We start from the raw sequence: 10968 nt of genomic DNA on the forward strand, positions 1-10968 counted from the left end.
TAGGTAAATGTTATCTACTCTTCAGTTAGTGTTCAGCTGACCGAGTCTTCTTGAGGATGGAGACCCCCATCTCAGAAGTGGAGAAGGATGGCCCTCCACTGTCACACTGTTGCTGATGACCTCTAACCGCCCATGTCCCTCTATGTCCATCGCCCTGTGGTGGTGCTGATACAGAAAAAATGGAGCATGAGAAGATGGCCATGTCCCAGGTCCCAGGCGAGTCCCTGGGATGTGCCCCATCGAGTGAGTGTCCTTGGCTTTGCAGAGGAAAGAATACAAGAGTGAGTCATAGTTGAGTGAAAGTCGACTTATTCAAAGAGAGGCATGCCCTATAGACCGAGTGCGGCCATCTCAGAAGGCGAGGGAGTGAGAGGCCACGAGGTGTGGGGTTGTCAGTTTTTGTGGGCTCTGTAACTTCATATGCTAACAAGTGGGAGGATTAATCCAATTATTTTGAGGAAGGGGTGGGGATTCCCAGGAATTGGGCCACCGCCCACTTTTTGACCTTTTATAGTCAGCCTCAGAACTGTCGTGGCGCCTGTGGGGGTGACATTTAGCATGCCAATTCATTACAATGAACGTATAATGAAGCTCAAGGTCTACTGGAAGGCAAATCCCCCCATCTTGGGCCTCAAGGTCTCCTGGGAGTTGAATTTTCCACCATCTTGCTGCTAATCATTGTGTCATTCCTTTAATGGCTGTGCCCTGCTCCCTTCCCTCCTGTCTCACTATCACTTGTGCGGTGACCTTGAAGTCACAACTCACTGCTTACTCTCGAATCAGCAACCAAGTTTCTTCAATTCTCAGTTGTGAGAACCCCAAAGTACACAGCAGCACAGAGCCCAGTCCCGCGGGTCCCTTAATGGTGTGAGTGCTGTCTCTGGGTGCTGGACCCTTGACCCCTGAGGCGTGCTGGTGCCAGAAAGTCTGCTGTGATGGGACTTCAGGAGCCCCCGCCCCTGAAGCTAACACGCTTCTCTGGTAAACAATCCTTCTTATCTCAGACACAGGGATGGTTGCTATCAGGCAGCTGGTTCACTGGCCCCAACCATGGAGAACAGCTGCTCATCTGTCAGGCCCTGGGAAAATGACTGAACTGGTTAAGACTGCAAAATCAATAGTCAGGCCCTCCGTAGCTCGCCCTTGGAATTATTACAGTGGCTGAAGACTCAGCCCCCCGTGGTAGGATAACTGTGGAGGGAGTTCAATCATAAACATTCTAGGCGTTAAGGAAGAAAAGGGCCAGCCCACACCAACACTTTTCTCTGGTGAGCTTGGGCACACCCTGCTTCTGAAGCTCCCGGGTGAGAGTGGATCTGACTAAAACTTTGACACTGAATTCACAGACTGCTGCTGAAGGTCTTCATTCCTTCACCCCCTTTCCTTGTGGGCTCACATTCCAGCAAAGTTTCACTATCCTTGTAGACATGAAATCTGTTACTGAACAGATTCCAGTCTGGCTGCTCACCGCTCAACACATCAACACTCTGGAGAGGTACATGTTGGCAGAAGGGAAAGTTGCTTTTAAGCAGAACGCTGGCAGTCTGGGAAGTGGGCTGGACTCAGATTCCCCCCAAAACCGTCTCCGAAGATTCTGCTCAGCCATGAAGGTTTTAAAGGGAAAAGGGGAAGTAATCTCAGAACAGGAAGTCAGAGCTGTTCGCCAACCATCCTCCCCCTCCCCCCCGCTTGCGTGCAATCTTGTCCTGCAGGTTTGTCAACTTGTGATTTTTACTTAGATACTATCTTGTTCACATAGTTAGTTCGTGAGAGTACTAAGGGGGAAGCTAAGGGAAGAAATCTGGTCATCTGTTAATTACTTTTTTTTCACAGTTATTATTAATTCTCCATTTCTACTTTGATCTAGGAAAGAACCAACCAGTTAGGACATAGTATCATGTGATCTAAAGATCTGAAAGGTGTGCTTGGGCCAGAGATGCCTGAGTTAAGCTGTAGTTACTATATAGTTTTGCTAAAGTGAGAAGACAAAAGGGGTTTCCTGCAAAGAGCTGCTTGCAACAGTATGATGTAATGTGCAATTGTGACAAAGATGAAGAAAGTATACATTTTATAATGAAAAAAACTACAAAGTGGCCATTTTGGATATGAGTAATCCTTGGGTGACGTATTTCTTAGGGAGGATTTGGGGCCAGTACACTGATGTTTTTGCTGACTTGTTTACACAGTTCCTAGTTTATTCCATTAGCCCAACCCAACCTCATTTACTTTGCAGCTTGGTGTGGTTAGGGAGATGGGCCTTGCCTGGAAGTGAAGTTACATGCCCTGGTCCAACCTGCTGTAGACAGTAATCTCTAACTCTAGAAATGTCACCAACTCTTTTTTGTTTAGTCCCCCTGGGAATATATATGATACAGTAAATTAAAGACAAGGATCTCCTGAAAAGGGAAACAATCATGGCTACAGGAAGGGCTTAGAATCCCTTGAGAGAAAAGAGTAAAATGAATGTATGATTGCTTTAATTTTACATAGACGTCATAGTAATTGTAGGCATAAAGGTTGAGTAATGAAATTATTGTGAGACAAAACAGGAAACGATCGATGACATGGTGATGCATGGGTTGGTAAAAGAACTTACCAGAGATGAAGTATGGGAATAGAGAAAGAGTTTATTGGGGTACACTGTCACAGACAACAGTGGGACACACAGACCAGAGGTGCCTGTGTGAGCACCGAGGGCCGATTGTGGGGGTCTTTTATAAGACTGGGTCACAAGGTGTCTGATTGGCTTGTGCTCAAGGCTCTGATTGGTTGCAGGTGAGGTAAGAGGTTTAGGGTCCATGGAGGGCGGTGGGGTTTATTACTCTGATAAGGTGGGCTGAAACAAGCCAGCCTGCGCTATTGTGAGATTAGGCACTACCTAGGGCTATTAGTTTGTTAGGGGAAATGCGCCCAGTAAAGAATGTACTTTATCCGGTGAGGGACCCCAGGCAGACATCTGAGAGCCTGAGAGTGGGGTCTGAAGCATGTCAGTTGGCTCCACAGAAATCATAATATGTATTTTTTTAAATATTAAAAATTAACATTAAAATATCAATTAATAAAATTAATATTAATTAATAAAATTAATATTAAAATGTTTATTATATTTTTAAAATAATAAAAACATTACACTTTCACTGCAAAGGTAAGAATAATATATATGAGGAAAAACACATGGAAAATTTTTGATGTCTCAAATTAATATTCAGAAACCCAGATGAATTGAGTCTCATTCTACTTACCTTATAAACAAATAATAAATGTATAATACTGTTAAGAGATTTTTTTTTTTTTTTAATATTCTACTCTGGAGACATCTGGTTGAAACCCCAGAGCAGCCGGAGCAGGTGAGGCAGGGCGTGCGTGGTGACAATGGATTTGCTGCATAACACTTGGGTCTAAGAAATGCCACATTCTCTTATCTGTTCAAAATCAAATCAAATCTGGTTGTAAGCTTTATATCCCCAACTCAGTCAGATGTGGGGGAATTCCTTCCATTTTCTGAGGGTGAAGAAGGGAGTGTTTCCACAGCTAATGACGTTAGGGGATGAACACTTCTGACCACAGTTTCAGTCCTTGTCCGAGCCCTGCGGGGGCAGCCGTGGCCCCTCCACGCTGAGCGGAGGTGGAAGAGCCCGGCAGAGTCCACTCTGCCTCCAAGCCTGCTCTCCTCTCCAGCCTTCGTGCCCTTGTGGGCACCCCCATGAGAGGTCAGCCTTTCTACTCAGCAGGAGGCTCTGGGCTTCCGCTACCCCTAAGAGCCAGTGCCTTCTCCATCTCTCTCCACCCATCAACCTCCTCCTGCCCTGCTTTTAGAGGTTCACTCTAGGGCATCTTCCAGGCCAGGCTGTTAAGCACAAGGTGCTCTTGCAAATATATTCTCCCTTCCAGTAGGTTGCCTTTTTGTCTTATTGATGGTTTCCTTCACTGCGTTTGACTGCTGCATACCTGAAGCTAACACAATATTGTAAGTCAACTCTATTTCATTAAAATAAACAAAGACATCGGGGAGGATATATCTCAAGTGGTAGAGTATATGCTTAGCATGCACAAAGTCCTGGGTTCAATCTCCAGTACCCCTTCTAAAAATAAATCAATAAACCTAATTACCTCTCCCCCAGCAAAAGAAAGACATCTTATTTCTCCCCAACAACAGAAGCCTCCAAGATGAAACTGCTTGTATAAAATGTTAAAGAAGAGAGAGAGAGAAAAAAATCTCACTCTGTCCTGAGTCTTAACACAATAGGAAGAATAAGATAGAATTTGACATCTCTGTTAACTATTTTCTGATATATTTGACTAAAGCCCTTTGCCTCACTATATAGCTTTTCTTCAAGCCAGACTCAGAAATGTAGGCAGAAAGTCCTGTTTCGAGGAGCCAGATGGGCAGGATAAGCACCATGAGCTGGACTTGTGCCCAGGGTGCATCTGAATGGACTTGAGAGAACCTTGCTTTCTCGGGACAATGAAACCCTCCAGGGGTCTAGACTGGGACCAGGGATCTGGATTCTCACTGGCAAAGTATGTGCCCCTATGGAATGTGCCCTAAAGCAACCAAGGAAGTTTCGATTCTGGTCCCTCCTACCTTTGTGGTGTTAAGTCTACATTTTAGCCAACATTACATGTATGTCTACTCTGTATAGAAAACAATGAGGGAGTCCTTGAGTAGACCACTGTCCTCTGAACTGGTTTATTTAACAGACTCATTTTGTTGATAACATTTTCAAAGCAAAGATTTTAAGTTTGAGTCAAAAGTCATCCATATTAGTTAATGCTCAGAAATCACTATGAATTTAAAAAGTAAGCTAGAGATAATCTAAGGATATGTAATTGTGTTAGTTTCCATTTCAAGCATTAATACATTGAACTAAACTGGTAGCACCAAATTCCGGTTCTTAAATTTTCCTTAAAAAATTAAGCATATTTGTAATTAGAACTTTGAAAATTTGCAAATATATTAATTCTGAGAATTAGGACTTAATTCTCAGACTAACTTGAGGATCACTGGGAATTTGGGCCAATAAAACTACGCTTGGGTATGTTTATTTAAAAAAATTGTTTTTTCAAGATACGAAAAAATTTCTTATTTTTTCTTTTCTTCCCTTTAAAAAATTAAGATATAATCGACATATAACATTGTAAGTTTAAGATGTACAACGAGTTGACTTGATACACTTATATATTGCAATATGATTGCCATTGTAGCATTAGCTAAGGCGTCTATCACATCAAATGATTATTTCCTTTTTGTGGTGAGAACATTAGAGATTCTAGTCTCCTAGCAACTCCCAAGTATGTAATACCGTATTGTTGACTATAATCATTACAGCACATTAGATCTCCAGAACCTACTCATCTTATAACTGGGAGTTTGTAACCTTTGACCAACATCTCCCCAGTTCCCCCATCTCCCAGCCTGGTAACCACCCTTCTACTCTCTGTTTCTAGGAGTTTAGGTTTTGTAGATTTCACATATAAGTGAGATCATACAATATTTGTCTTTCTCTGTCTGATTTATCTCACTTAGCATAACACACACTGGGCACCAGTCCATGTTGTCACAAATGACAGGATTTCCTTCCTTCTCAAGGCTGCACAGGACAGCCCCCTCTGCTCCCCAACAAAGAGTTATCCAGTCCAAATGTCCATAGTTCTGCTGTTCGACAACCCTTGGTGTTTACCAATCCAGACAAGATGATTTCCTTGACTTTAAGACAGCAGTTGCTGGGACAGAGCAGCTGTGTGGCTGTGGCGACTCCAGTAAGGGGTGAAGTCAGCAGGTGCCAAGAGAATCCTCTCTCTGGCCAGAAGGCTGACCTTTGTGCCATGATTTGAGGATATGGGAGGGACTGTGGTTAAAGGAATGAAAATTTGAGATGGTCATAGCCTTTTGAAGCACCTATAAAGCAAGCTGAGAAATTTCTGAATTAGATAATAGTAGGAGGCTTGTATTATTTTTTTTAAAATAGATTTTAAACCAGTTTGTTTTTGTCTCAGCCTTATCTCAGAAGAGCCCTCAGTTTTATTTTGTGAAATAACCTCCAGGAAACAACTGTTAGTTCAGGGTTTTTTCCCAGTGTATTAAAGAGAAGAGAATACATAGCAACCAAACAGACATTTCTATCTTTTTCTTGAATGGAAGCCCCTCTTCAGACTATTGTTGAAAAAATACATTCAGACCTCTTACTTCATACAAGCAAATAACATCTCAAGAAATTCCACTTCTAAACATTCATTTGTCAAAATCATTTTGTTTTTTAATCCTAATTCAATATAATTCAATCAAAATATATTTATGAACATGGTCATTAATAATATTAATGTGTTTAAAGACAAGTGGTAACATGCCAGCAACAGATCATTTTCCATCTTAAAGAAGCTTAATAGGTGCGAGACAAGGGATAATGAAGAGTTAACTGCATGTGCTTCTAAAGGGGTTCCAAGATTTTCTCGGGGCTTATTTGTCAGTCTAAACATTGTGTGACATGGCTGAGAAAATTAGGAACCAAACAAATTAAAAATGCATATTTTTGATTTGAAAATTCTTCCTAGAGTTTGTTTCTTTTTTCTTGTTTTGGAAATGAGTCTTCAGTCATATAAACTATAAGACATCTTCTCCTCAGTTACACACTTATTTTATTCACTGCTGGAAGAGGAATTTGGAAACAGTAAAATGAAAGTCATGGATCTACTGATTTAACATTTGTTTCCTTTCAACTGAAAGAAACAAATTAGAGTGGAGGAAAAGAGTTTTTCTCCTGTGCTAAGTGTTTTACTTTCTCACAAATGAAATGGAGATTTGGACCCCAAAAAGAACACTTAAACTGAATAAAAGTATCATACTGTACTGAGAAGGAAAAAGAAAATTTGTCTCAGGAAACTATTTACATTATATGTAAATTGAAAACATTTATTGTAGATATTGTGTAGTTTATTTCCCAAAAGCCTGCAGTCTTCTTAAAACAAAGACTTTAACCTACTTTTAGTAATTATAGACTGATGAACATAAGGCTTGCCTATAATTCATGCTGAATAATTACTTGTTGAATTGCACATTTAACATGATAAGCCAATATTTTCCTGAATATGTTCTGTTGAGAATTAGGCTCTCCAAATAGATGCTCATGAAATTTGAGCATCTATTTGGATGCTCCATGGTCCAAGAAATTTGCAAAACTACCTGGTATATTGTGTTGGAAATTTCGAATTTATTCACTCAAATTACACTGTGAAAAGTCACGTGGTTAGAATGTTAGCTTAGTTTAACCTGGTATATCTTAAGTTAATTTGAAAATAGAGTAATATTCTAATATAACACAAATTAATATTTCAAAGAACCAACAGAAAATCTGGTAAAAATAAGTTATTGGGAGAGTTCGTCTCCTAGTCCCAGCCCCGAGTGTAACTTTTAGGACTGTGATTCAGACTCAATTGAAAATGTGAGATAATTTATGAAGCCTGCCCCAGCGATCCCTCCACCCCAACTCCAGATCCTCCTGCTCCAGCCCTGTTCCTGCTAAGGCAGAGGCCGCCACTGCCAACACGCCTGCGCACACATCAGCGAAGGAGCAGAGCCAGCTCAGAAGTAAGGTTCCAATTCCTCAGGCCCAGGCCATGCTCCCAACCAGGGCAGAGACAGCCTTTAATGCTGGGGAGAAGCCCAGTTCCCTCAGGCCTCCTGCTCCAGCCCCCAGGGCCCCGGCTCCACCTCCAAAAGGGTGGCGCCTGCCATTGAGCCTAGGAGAAGACCTGGCTCACACCTGACCCCTTCCAACACCAGCCCTCCTGGCTGCCAGCAAATGTTAGGGGGAGATGCAGCCCACGCTCACTTCAGATCAAGCTCTCGCACCAAAGCGACCAGGCACAGGCAGACAGCACAGGGATGCTCCCACACAAGGACATGCCATCAAGACCAGGATAAGTAACTGTTTCATCTGATTTCATAGGGACAAATAGAGAAAGTCAAACAAAATGAGAAGCTAGGACTATGTTTCAAAGAACGCGAGAAAACCACAGAAAACACCCTAATGAAACAGAGATAAATAATTTACCTGCTAAAGAGTTCAAAGCACTAGTAACAAAAATGCTAACCGAACACGGGAAAAGAATAGATGAACACAATGAGAACTTCCACAGAGAACTAGAAAACATAAAAAATGAACCAGTCAGAGCCGAAGAACACAATAACTGAGACGAAAAATACACGGGAGGGAATTAACAACAGATTAGGTGATGCAGAAGAACGGATAAGTGACTTGAAAGATAAAATAGTGGAATCACTCAATCAAAAAAGCATAACAATGAGGTATGATATCATTTCTATGTGGAATCTAAAACATGACACAAATGAATTTATTATAAAACACAGACATACAAAACAAATTTATGGTTACCAGGGGGAAATGGGCTGGGGAAGGATAAATTGGGAGTTTGGGATTCGCAAATACTAACTACTATATATAAAATAGATAAACAACAAGGTTCTACTGTATAGCACAGGGAACTATATTCAATGTCTTGTAATAGCCTATAGTGAAAAAGAATCTGAAAAAAATATATATATGTATAACTGAATTATTACGCTGTACACCAGAAACTAACACAACACTGTAAATTGATTATACTTCAATTTAAGCAAAAGATACAGTCTAAAAATAAAGTTAAATTGAACCCACTTGGCACTATCAAACCGAGCACTCAAGCACGTCTCAGCCCCTTAGGCAGAGGCTTACCTATTCATTTGGGGGGCAGGGGAGTATTCATTTAGAAAACAGAATGTGTCCCCTCCTGGTTTTTACCCACCTCTTAGTCTAAGGGCTGAATGCTTCACACCTAGGATTCTTCAGGTGTCTTCAATGAAGAAAACAACAAGCATGTTCAAAGGTCTTTCTAGGTAGAGCTTGGGTTTGGATCAGGCCAGGTATCTAGGTCTGTGGTTGCCTGTCCTGGGGCGGGCGGGGAGTGGGGGAAGGTCCCCGGAAGAGCAGGGGCAGGTCTGAACTTGTGTGTGATGAGAAGACAGTGACTGCAGTGGCGCCCCCTGCCTGCCGTGGCGAGAAGTTCATGCTCTTGATTCTCTCATTAAACAGTTCCCCGTGGATTCCGCTCCTTGTGGGTTGTGTGCAGATTTATGGGACAAGGTACAATTGGCCAGTGTGTCTATCATTTCTTATCAAATATTCCTCGCTCTGTTTCCTCTGTTTGACCTGGGTTTTTGTTTTTTTTTTTTTTTTTTTTTTCACCTCTTCTCAGACTATCTAGTACAGATAATTCTAAGATGTCGTTAGGGTCACCTAATGTTTCACAAATATTATCCTAAGCATCTTCAAGCTTAAAACATGGTACAATTTGAATTACTAGCAAAAAAGTAATTACTCATATCTGGAATTTGGGGCTTCCTACGTGGATTCTGGTGCCCTCATCTGGACACCTGAGCAAATCAGATCAGACATCAACCCAACACATTCCATGGCCCACCCCTCCCACTCCCAACCCCACACCACTCCCAGCCCAAGCAAAAATGGCCCTGGCCTTAAAAACCTGATGCTCTGGGTTAAGAGACAGCACATACACGGGTAAGTTTCGGCATTTTAAAAGACAATGTTAGAGTCGCATAGAATTTTTTGCAAAGCAGTAACCGTGAACAGATTTCTGGAAGTGTGTTATGAAGGTTCAATAATTGTTGGAGGACAACAAGAAATACACCTTCAAATTGGGTTTATCCTGTAAAATCTGGAATAAATGGCTTCTGAAAATTAACCATATTGTGTCTCGTTTGTTAGTCATTTCTCTGAACGCAAAGCCGTGGCTTTAAATGACCCCAGTATTTTGCTGATAAATTTTAAAAGGACTGGACTGTGCAAAAACATTTATGACATTTTGTAAAAGAAGGTCTGGGTTCAAGTTTGGCTTCTCCCAGTTACTGCCTAGGTGCCTTAGTCTCTCTGAAATTTAGTTTTGTTCATCTCTAAAAAAATATATCCTTCTTCACATAAGAGGATATTTCGAAAGCACTTTGTGACAGTAAGAAAATGCTAGTTCGCGCCCACAGGGAATTTTTCAATGTCTAGGGCCGACTTTTACTTTTTAATCATGACTTAAAGAAACATATTTCATTCTAAAACTTCTTGAGTAAGTTGGGCTTTGTGAGTGAGCTGTCACGGCTTAGAACTGCTCACTCAGACTTGCAGTTAGCACTTCCCTGGGTCTGCCGTCTCTGGCATGGTCTCCTTAATCTGATGGAGACGTAGTTTAAAGAAGGCAGAATCTGTAAGAGGTACAAACGATCAGGTATAAAAATAAGCTACAAGGATGTACTGTACAACATGGGGAATGTAGCCAATATTTTATAATAACTATAAACAGAGTAGAACCTTCAAAGACGGTGAATACTATATTGTATACCTGTAACACAAAAGTGTACATCAACTATACTTCAATTAAAAATATGATAGTGTAAAATAAATACATAAATAAATTAAAATTGTTAAAAATTAAAAAAAAAGAAGGCAGAAGTCAAGGGGAGGGTGTAGCTCAGTGGTAGAGTGTGTGCTTAGCGTGCACAAGGTCCTGGGTTCAATCCCTAGTACCTCCCGTAAAAATATATATATATGTAAACCTAATTACCTCCCCTCCAAAGAACAACAAAAAGCTAAGAAAAAAAAAAAAGAAAAAAGCTAAACAAAGAAGGAGGAACTCTAGCCTTTGTGCCCTTTTGGTGCTAAGTCCGTACTAGAGAAGAAATGGAGACAAAGCTGATGTCACCCGCTCCCTTCAGAACATCACCGAATCAGACTGCTTCTTGTTCTAGATGTCAGCTCCTGCGGCCCCAGGGTTTAACTGCTGTGCGCCTCCCTTTGGCCTCGTCAATGTTTAATCTGGCCGCAGTCCAGAACCACACAACAAACCACGACGGCTAAAACCTGTCTGACAACCATCTTGGTTTCAACCCAAAGCCTCTTATGTTCA

The sequence above is a fragment of the Camelus ferus genome, chromosome 29 (genome assembly GCF_009834535.1).
Source record: "Camelus ferus isolate YT-003-E chromosome 29, BCGSAC_Cfer_1.0, whole genome shotgun sequence".
Classification (NCBI taxonomy): Eukaryota; Metazoa; Chordata; class Mammalia; order Artiodactyla; family Camelidae; genus Camelus; species Camelus ferus.